An 11,246-nucleotide genomic window follows, 5' to 3' on the forward strand; every position below is an offset into this window, starting at 1 on the left:
ACACACATATACACACACAAAACAGGAACAGGCTCACAGTTATAGAAAACGACCTAGTGGTTACCAGTGTGGAGAGGGAAGAGGGGAGGGGAAAGATGGGATAAGGTATCAAGAGGTATAAACTACTATGTATAAGATAACCAAAAAGGATATATTGTAGAGCTCAGGGAATTATAGCCATTATTTTGCAATAATTTGGAGTATAATCTATAAAAATACTGAATCACTGTGCTGTGCACCTGAAACTAATATTGTAAATCAAGTCTACTTCAATTTAAAATAATGAATTAATTAATTAGTTTTTAAAAAATGACCAGGCAGCAGGTCCAGAACCTGGAAAACCCCAGAAGCAAGGACACAGCAGAGAAAACAGAGCAGCATAAGGACAGGACCAAGAGCCAGGCCTGGTCAGAAGCCACTGCAGCCTGAGGCCCACGTGTGGAAATAGGCAAGGGGCCCAGCAGACTGTGCTGGGGGCAGGACAGTTCCCCTGGGGCTTCACACCAAGATTTCCATCAGATATTCTGATTTCAGATAAGGCCCAGAGTCACTTAATTTTTTTTTTAATTTACTTTTTAAAAATGAAATACTTTCTATTATGAAATTGCATACTGATTTTTATTTTGTTTGATTTTTATCAAAACTAGACATGTGCTTTAGTTCAATGTCATATTGTTCTACAAGTCTTGTGAAGAAAAAAACTATAAAAGCTCCCACCCCATTTTTTGCTCCCCAAAGGCAACCACTTTCACATCTTTTAGCTAATTATTTTCACATTTGCATCCATGTCTCTAAATAACTTGCATATATTGCTACTTTATTTTTAGGGATTATCCGTTGACTCTCACCCCAGCCCTACATACACATACATACATTATCTTTCCAAAAGTTTCCAATTTAGTTTGACCAATATTCAGGGATTACATTATTATATCTCTGTAAATCCTATTCACAGATTATTCATGTCATACAATCGTTTCTTTTCCTAGCTGACACAATAATTTGCTTATCTGTTTTTCATTTTCTTTCATTTCTGTGTTCTTATTAACTCAGTTCCAAATTCTCCTCTAGTTCTGTAAACCTCCTCACAATACATTCAAATGCAAACGTGTGCTACCTGCTTTCCTTTTCCTTTTGACCTGGTGGGTGTATGCCTTTTTTAACATTGCCATGTTATTGTCCGTTTAGCAGCGCCACCAGAGAGAGGAGGGGCCACGGCGGGTGTTCACTCTGCCCTGCTCGCCTGGTGCCCAGAATCACTTAGCGCTGCTTGAACCTAATACCTTCACCAGCTGATGGATTAATTGGGGTTAGGGCCCTTGGGAAACTGAAACACAAGGAGCAGAAGAAGTCACTGAAAATGGAGCTGAGGGATTCACTTTCAGCGCCCGGTGTTGGATTTCCTGAGCTGTGCTGCAGATTGACCTGCAGGGCTGATGGGGGCGAGCCTCAGCCTGAGGGAGGAGATGTGGGCACCGCCACCCACACAGCACAGCCTGGCCTCTCTGCCTCGGCCACCACCTGTCTCCTCAGGTGACCCTCAGGCAGACTTCCTTGTGCTTTCCTGCTCAGATTATCCCAGCACCTTCCTCTCAAGAGACAGGGGAATCAGCAAACACAAAGCTAAGGAAGAACCATTTCTCTCTGCCTCTACCTCCCGATAATATTGTGTTTATCACTTGAGGACACATTTTTGGTACCCCAACCCTACAGCCCTGAAATGATTAGGGCTTCAGAACTGGTGCTAGGAAACGCGGGAAGCAGGGACAGTGTGCGCTGGCAAGATCCCAGCCTTCTTTGCGGCCAGTTTCCTCCCACCCAAGGCTGGCTCCCCACCCCAGGCTCCCAGCCCATATGTATTGGGAAGAGCACTGGCTGGAGAAAGACAGGTCTGGACTCCTTTGTTTACCAGCCATGTGATGCTGGGCAAGTCATTAAACCTCTCTTAAGCAATTTATTATTTGCAAACTGGAGATAGCCGTGCTTGCCTTGAAGAACTATTATTATGTTTATAGTTGATACATGGAGAACTTCCATTTCCAACAATATTAAAGATTTAATAACCTGGAAACTTTCCCACTATAACACAATTTTAGATACTACATAAACCATGAGATTCCTTTTAAATGCCTAGCTGGGTTCTCAAAAAAAGAAAACAAACAAACAAACAAAATTGGAACTCCCCAAAGACCAGAAATGAAACTGAAAACCAGAGTGAGAACTGTATGAGCCCACACTGACAACTCCAGAGAGAAGAGGGTAACAACCTCAGTTCCCCAGAGGGACCAGGAGGTGGAATGGAATCTCCCACATAAAGAACCAACTCTTGAAGAATCAAGGAAACAGTGAACTAGGGAAAATTCACCCACAGCACAGGCAGAGAAAGAGAAAGCCTTTTTATCTCTGATAGTTTTCCCCCTCTGAGAATTCAAAACCTCAGGCCAGATCTCAAACAAGTTGGGGAGATTGTGCTACCCAAGATGAGATCCTGGATCACCTAGAAAACCATGCAGAACCTCTCTGGAGGGACATAATTCTCAAACTCGGGTTCATGTACAGCACGAGAAGCAAGAAACCACCAGCAATGAGAGTCAGCAGATGAAATAAACAGCAGGATTCAATTCTTAAGAACTTCTGATAATAGAACTATTGTTTAGCAACTAAAAAAAAAATTAATGATTTAAGAAAAAGTAATAAAAATGTAAGAAATAAGGCACTCTTAAAAGGGAGACAGACTTAAAAAGCAAATAGAGCTTATGGTAATAAAAAGTATAGTCAATGAAATTAAAATATCTCAGTGGATGAGTTTAACACACTATTAGACAAAGTTGAAGAAAGAATTAGTAAACCGAAAATAAACCTGAGGATATTATACAGAATGCGAAAGAGAAAAGAGATTTAAATAAATGGAGGTAAAATGAAAATGTCCAATATCTAGCTGGAATTCCAGAAGAAATGGAGACTGGTATTAAAAGAGACATTGTCTAAAAATGAGGTACATAAGGTGCCTAACAATAAATATTAATGATTTTGTCTTTAGTCCTTATATTTATGTAACTCTGAAGCTTAAATACTATTAACCACAAGAGCACAGAGATTGCTGTAGATCTTCTACATCTGAATTCATATAATATTATAAATGGAAAGAACCTTAGCGGTGACCTAATCATACAACTTAATGGATAAGGCTGAGTTTTGACCCAGCTCTGTCACTTACCAGCATATAACTTAATTCTCTGAGCTTCAACTTCTTCAGCCATAAAATAGGAATAAAAACAACTAGTCTTCAAAAAGAGTTTGTGTGAAGATCAAAAGGAAAAATGCAGGGAAAACATGTAATATAGAGTCTGGTACACTGAGCATTCAACAAACGAAAGCTCTCAAGACTTCTCATCATTCATTTTCACTTAAAATGAGAAAATAGAAGCCAAAAAAAGCTAAATAAGTCTTGAGGGTCACACAGTATATTCCCAGTAGCCCAAGAATTAGAATCCAGTTCTCTCAACCATATTCCTGTGCTCTTCCTGTCATGTTTCACCACCTCAGAAACACAGAGATGAGGGAGGTGTAGGCTGCCCTTCAAAGAGCCACATGAAACTTGGGAGACATGGCCCAAATGTTTTCCATCCTGGCTTGAGATGACTTAACATACTGTGTGAAGACACAATAAGCTTTCAAGACACAAACAAATGAATACTCAATGATGAAAGTATAGGCCTGTGGGGAAGACATTTCAAGCAGAGGAGTGAAGATGCAGATGCAACACTTCAAGGCATATCAAGGCAAAATCAATGGCAGCTCTGCTTCTCAGAGTGACGAGGTGTATGCAGGCACCAGTCCCATGCTCTGACTGTCCCAGGGAACAGGAGCACACAGGCATATCAAAGAGATAGGTGCCTCATCATGATATATTGCAAATAACTTCTGGAGCTCAACTGGAAAAATTAGTCAGTATCAATGTGTGTACTTTAGTAGCATCAAAGCAAATTTGAAAGTGTCCATTGTCAGAGGTATGGTTCCCTGCTGGCCCCAAGAGAGTCTGAATTGGGCTGTCAATTGTGCAGTCAGGAGACTCAACTATAGGCTACCTACAAGAGACTCACTTCAGCTTTAGGGACACACACAGACTGAAAGTGAAGGGATGTAAAAACATATTCCATGCAAATGGAAAGCAAAAGAAAGCAGGGTTGGCTATATTTATATCAGATAAAGTAGACTTTAAGACAAAGACTATAATAAGAGACAAGGAAGGGCACTATATAATGATAAAGGGGTCAATCCAACAAGAGGATATAGCATTTATAAATATTTATGCACCCAACATAGGCGCACTCAAATATATAAAGCAAATAGTAACAGACATAAAGGAGGAAGTAGACAAAAATACAATAATAGTAGGAGACTTTAATATCCCACTTTCATCAGTAGATAAATCATCAAGACAGAAAATCAATATGGAAATATTGGGCTTAAACAACCATGAGATTAGATGGACTTAACAGACATTTATAGAACATTCCTTTAAAAAACAGCAGAATACACATTCTTCTCAAGTGCATGTTGAATATACTCCAAGATAGATCATATGTTAGGCCACAATACAAGTCATAATAAATTTAAGAAGATTAAAATCGTATCAAGCATCATTTCCAAACATAATGATATGAAATTAGAAATCAATTATAAGAAAAAAACAAAAATTTTAAAATATGTGGAGATTAAAGAACATGCTATTGAACAACCAATGGTTAAGGAAGAAATCAAAATACACATTTTATTATTCTTTAATAGAAAAAATATTTTAAAATATAAATTTCAAAATATTTTGAGACAAATGAAAACAGAAATACAACATACCAAAATTTATGGATGCAATAAGAAGTTCTAAGAGGGAAGGTTATAGGGATAAACACATACATTAGGAAATAAGCAAGATATCAAATAAACCACCTAACTTCATACCTGTAGGAACTAGAAAAAGAAGAAAAAAATGAAGTCCAGAATTAGTAGAAGGAATGAAATAACAAAGATCAGAGTGGAAATAAATGAAATAGAGACTAAAAAGACAGTAGGAAACATCAATGAAACTAAGAGCTGGTGTTTTTTTTTTTGGTACGCGGGCCCCTCACCGCTGCGGCCTCTCCCACCGTGGAGCACAGGCTCCAGACACGCAGGCCCAGCGGCCATGGCTCACGGGCCCAGCCGCTCCGTGGCATGTGGGATCCTCCCGCACCGGGCCACGAACCCGTGTCCCCTGCATCGGCAGGCGGACTCTCAACCACTGCACCACCAGGGAAGCCCCTAAGAGCTGGTTTTATGAAAAGATAAATAAAACTGACAAACCTTTAGCTAGACTCACTAAGAAAAAAACAGAGAAAGCTCAAACAAAATCAGAAATGTAAGAGGAAATATTACAGCTGATGACACAGAAACACTAGGGATAATAAGAAACTACTGTGAATATTATATGCAAATAAATCAGATAAACTAGAAGAAAGGAATAAATTTCTAGAAACATACAATCTACCAAGGCTGAATCATGAAGAAATAGAAAATCTGAATAGACCAATTATTAGAAAGGAGCTTGAATCGGTAATCAAAAACCTCCCAAAATACAAAAGTCCAGGACCAGATGGCTTCATTGGTGAGTTCTACCAAACATTTAAAGAATAATTAACACCAATCTTTGTCAAACTCTTCCAAAAGGTAGAATAGGAGGGACCACTTCCAAAATCATTTTATGAGGCCAGCATTACCCTGATACTGAAGCCAGAGAACACCACAAGAAAAGAAAATTACAGGCTAACATCCCTGACGAACTTAGATGGAAAACTACTCAACCAAATATTAGCAAACCAAACTCTAAAGTGTATTAAAAGAATCATACACCATGATCAAGTGGGATTTATTTCAGGGATGCAAGGATGGTTCAACATATGCAAATCAATGTGATACAACCCATTAACAAAATAGAAGGATAAAAATCATATCGTCATCTCAATAGATGCAGAAAAAGCATTCGACAAAAGTCAACATCCATTTATGATTAAAAAAAATTCTCAGCATACTGGGTGCAGAAGGAATGTACCTCAACGTCATAAAGGCTATATATGACAAACCCATAGCTAACATAATATTCAACAGTGAAAAACTGAAAATTTTCCCTCTATGATCAGGAACAAGGGTGCCCACCATAATCACTTTTATTCGACATAGTATTGGAAGTCCTGGCCAGAGAAATTAGGCAAGAAAAAGAAATAGAAGAAAAAGAAATAGAAAGGAAGAAGTGAAACTGTCTTTATTTGCAGATGATATGATATTATTTACAGAAAACCCTAATGAATCCACCAAAAAACTGTTAGAACTAATAAACAAATTCAGTAAAATTGCAGGATACAAAGTCAACAACTGGTACAATGGCTATGGAAAACAATACAGAAGCCCTTCAAAAAATAAGACTACCATATGATCCAGCAATCCCACTTCTGGGTATAGATCCAAAAGCATTAAAGCACAGTCACAAAGAAATATTTGGGCGCCCGTGCTCATAGCGGCACTATTCACAGTAGCCAAGAGGTGGAAGCAGCCCGTCCCTTTGGGTGTGGAAAGGGGAGAGGGACAGCGAGGGGTTATAGGGCACCTGACGCAGGTCCCCTCGGGTGGCCAGGCCTCTCTCGGGTGCGTGACGAGAATGGAACGGGATAGAAGGTTGGCATTGCTGAGTGGGGAACAGCCTCAGTGCCCACAATGTTTGAGTCAGAGCAGTGTGAGAAGCACCGAGGCTGGAGTGTGGGTCTGGTGCTGACTTGTCGTCACGACCGTGTGACTTTCTCAGCACTGCTCACAAACCCTAGTGCAGGAGAAGAGGAAAAGAAGACAGGGCTCTGCGGCTGACCGTGGGCCAGGAGCGAGGGCTGAGTGGTAGCTCTGAGGACGTTTGTTTCCCAGCTGTCAACTCAAACAACGTCCACTGAGCACCTCTTGTGAGTCAGGCAATGTGTCAGGTACTGGGGTAAACACTTTCCCTGTCGTTAGAGAAACCATAGTGTCTTATCAGCTCAGCGGCTACGAATACCACAGATGGGGCAGCTTAAGCAACAGACACTTCCCACAGTCCTGGAGTATGAGAATCCCAGGTCCAGGGTGCCAGCCGGTCCAGTTCTGGTAAGAGGTCTCTTCTGGGCTTGCAGAGAGTGAAGAGAAGCAGCTCTGGTCTGTCTCACTTCTTTAAGGGCACTGATCCCCTCACGGGGGCCCCACCCTCACGACCTTATCTCAACCTCATCACCTCCCTCAGGCCCCACCTCCTAGTACCATCACATCCAGGGCTAGGCCTTGTCCCAGTCCATCCGTCTGCTCTAACAAAATACCACAGACTGGGTGGCTTATAAACAACAGGAATTTATTGCTCTAAAGGCTGGAAGTCTGAGATCAGGGTGCCGGCATGGTCAGGTAAGGGCCCTCTTCCAGGTCACAGACTTCTGGCCGTGTCCTCACATGGTGGAAAAGTGAGGGACGTCTATGGGGTCTCTTTCATAAGGACACTGATCCGATTCACAAGGGCTCCACTCTCCCACGGCCTCATCACCTCCCAAAGGCCCACCTCCTAACAGCATCGTGGTGGGTGCTAGGATCTCAACGTACGAACTTGGAGAGGAAGTGACAGGAGTAAGCCTACAGTGTCCATCCAGCATGACACGTGCTACAGGGACTCTATAGAAACACACCGCAGGGGCCCTAACCCAGCCTTGGAGGGTTAAGAAGCTTTCCACGGGAAACGACTTCTAAACTGAGGACCCCAGAGGGAGAGTAAGCCAGTAAATTGGCCACAGGGCAGAGGGTGTGGGGAGAGGGCTGTAGACGATCAAGTGATGAAGTTGGGGACACTGGCTGCAGAGAAAAATGGGCCCGAGTTGCAAACAGCCCCCCGCCAAGTTAAAAAGTTTGAACTTGGTCTTGAAGAGCAGGTGCTGAGGCAGGGGGCTAAGCAGAGCAAGGCAGCGTCAGGTTGGGGCTCAGGGAGCTCCCTCTGGCTCTGGTGGATTAGGGGGTCAGAAGGCCAGAAGGCAAGCTTGAAGTTATATAAAAATATTTCCAACGCCACTGGGTTCAAAACAACGTCCACCCACCGCCCACCCCCCCGCCCCGCCCCATATTGGGTCAACATTCGAATGTTAAAGATAAAGAAAGTAATAAAGATAAGACAGGTGTGAACCCGAACGCTGGCCTCAGAGCCCAGACAGGTGTGCAGATAGCAAGGCCTTATCCGGAACACGTCTCAAGACACTTTCCTTTTACACCCTCTCTTACAAAACCAGCGGCAGGCTTTTTTTTTTTTTTCTTTTTCTTTATTTATCATTTACAGTGACAAAACAAGCATCTTTTTGTTCCATAAAATAAACTTACAGAACACTGTAGTTTTGATGGTGAAGGAGATAGATATAAGTCAGTCCAGTGCACCCTCTGGGCCGGGGTTACTCCCCGTGACCCTCCACATCAGCATCAACTGGCTTTTTATTAAAAACTCCCATAAATGCCCTCAGAAACTGGGGGCGGGCAGGAAAGGAATATGTATCTTAACCAAGGTCCCCATATTACTGTAGTTTGCTCCAGCCACCATGACAAAGTGCCACAAACTGAGCGCCTTAGCACAGCAAGGGTACTTACCTCGTGGTTCCGGGGTCTGGAAGCCGGAACACAACGTGTGGGCAGGGCCTGCTCCCCTGAAGGTGCTAGAGAAGGCCCCTCACTGCCTCTCTCCTGGCTTCCGGTGAGAGGTTGTTCCTCAGCTTTCAGACACAGCACTCCAGTCTCCGCCTCTGTCTCCGTGGGGCTGTGTCCAAATTTCCCTCTTGTTAAAGGACACCAGTCATTGGATTAGGGCCCGCCTGATCCAGTATAACCTCGTTTTAGCTAGATTGCCTCTGCAGAGACACCATTTCCAAATAAGGTCACATCCATAAGTGCCAGGGATTAGGATTTCAACACATTTTGGGGGGACACCATTCAAGCCGTAATCGTTCCTCTGAGTTTCATGGCTCATGAATATCAGAGCATCCGGGACCTTGGATAACAGATTCATTAATGGCCCATTAAGGCACTAGGCCACCATGGACATGTGGCACCCTGACAGACTGGGTTTCTGCACACCTGGTTTGATCTGAGGGTGCAGGAGGGGGAAGAAGTGGGTGTGGGCAGGCGGTAAGATGCACAGAACTCTCCCTGTGGGACGCACACAGGGCCATAGGCTCCACACTGCAGGCCAGCCTGCCCAGCTCTCCAGCAGCACAGTGCACTTTCCAGGATGGACACAGGGTCACAAAGAACCCATGGAACAAATAAAGGCGTCTCATTTTACCTGAAGATCGAACCCCAGAACAGAGGCCTTTCCCGTCGAGGTGCAGTTTGTCTAGACTGTGGACCTGAGTCTGTAGCTCTGCCTGCGCCTGCAATGAGTGTTTTCTCAGGCTCTGGAGTGAAATGACTTGGTTCAGATCCTGGCTCTGTCACTCACCAAGTGATCTTACACAACGTACATAAGCCTCAGTTTCCTCATCTGTAAAATGGACGTGATAACCAGAAGGACCTGGTAGGATTAAATGAGATAATACATGGAAGCTCTTGTCACATAATCCGAGTTTAAGACATACGAGTTATTCCTCTAGAGCATCACCACCAGGGTCACCGGTGACAAGCTGATATCTAATGGAACTGATTTCTGTCGTTCCACTACTTAGCGACACTCCTCCATATGATCATGTAACTCGAAACCTAATACGTTTATGAACCAGTGATTTCCTCCGATATCAATGAATGAAGGCAAAAAGTCTTGAGACTATGAAGTGCGTTTTGGTCAAGACTTCTTGATAAACCAAAGCACTAATACGTCTCCTTGGGGATTACAGAGGAAGGGCTAGGTCTTGGAATATATATCCATTATATTCTCAGTAACCTACTTAAAATTGCTATTTATTGAAAAGTTTTATTAAATGATCCATGAAATGTAATATGATTTACTCACGCATATAAAAATAAAATAGCAGTGTTCTCCCCAAACTCGGTAGAATCCAAGGAGCATGTTGCCAGGTGAAAAAGAAGCTGGCCCAAAAGAGGAAGTCGCCAGTTGTGACCAAGAAACACCGAGTTGCAGAGGCCCTCGATCTGTTTGTTTGCTCATCTAAATGCACAGGGGTCGGCGTTTGTGAAATTGGTGGAGAATGAGAGCAGACAGCCAGTCCGCCTGGCTTCCACGGAAGCTGCCGTGGGCATTATTGTTGTGGACTCATTGCATCTTCAATCATAGAAATCACCACTGACACATCAGGCAAAGGGCCAAGTTCTCCCAGGAGGCTGCCGCTTGTCTTTTTCACATTGCCACCCACGTCAGGGTACTGTGGCCTCTGGTGTCAGAGTGCCACGGCAGGACTTAAATCATGTCCTTTCCAGGCACAGGCATCACACAGGCTGTGCTCTGCCCACATGTCAATGACCCCCCTTCTGTTGGGGGCAAGATGAAAGCCAGTTACACAACAGCACAGATGTTGGTTTCCCTGGTTGATGCTGTGTGGAGTCCTGCCCGTCACGGGACGAGGCTGTCAGGAACTGTGCTCTACAACCAGACACGCGTACTCGATGCCAAGATGCACCAGACACACGTGGGCTCCTGGAGGTGTTGGGGGCTGGTCACGATCTTGCCTGTCCATGGCCCGGGCCAGGCTGCTGGCAAAGCCGACTGGGTACATGTGTTGTCTGCCTTCCATTTAGAGCTGATAGCAGAATGCTGTACGTGCTCATGCGTGCAGTCAATTATCAGTGCTTTGGTCCTGGCGGATAGGAAGGTGGGGCAGAGGTGCCGTGAGCATTCTCCGTGACACCATCACACCCTCTCCATGATCCTTAAGGAGAGCTGTTGAGACTGGATTCTGATTTGCTGATTAAAGCAAACATGCAAAAGGTGAATAATCCATTTGAGTCAATTCCCTTAAAACACGTATTTTTGTGTCTGTTGCACGTTGGGCATTCTGTGGAGTCGTGGGCGCCAGAGTGGACAAGACACGTTCGCCACAGAGCTGCTGCACTGGGTGCTCAGAGGCAAGCATGAGGGGCTTCAGAGCCCAGGGGAGCTGGGAAGGGGGACAAAGGGAACGTGTCCAGAAGCAGAGCTGAGGCGGGGCTGGTGGGAGCCAGGCTGCCTCCAGGGAAGCGAAGCAGGGTCGTAGGCAGGGCTGGAGCTCGGGGTGGGGGGT

This window comes from Lipotes vexillifer, unplaced genomic scaffold, assembly GCF_000442215.2.
Source record: "Lipotes vexillifer unplaced genomic scaffold, Lipotes_vexillifer_v1.1 scaffold2116, whole genome shotgun sequence".
In the NCBI taxonomy this organism is placed as follows: Eukaryota; Metazoa; Chordata; class Mammalia; order Artiodactyla; family Lipotidae; genus Lipotes; species Lipotes vexillifer.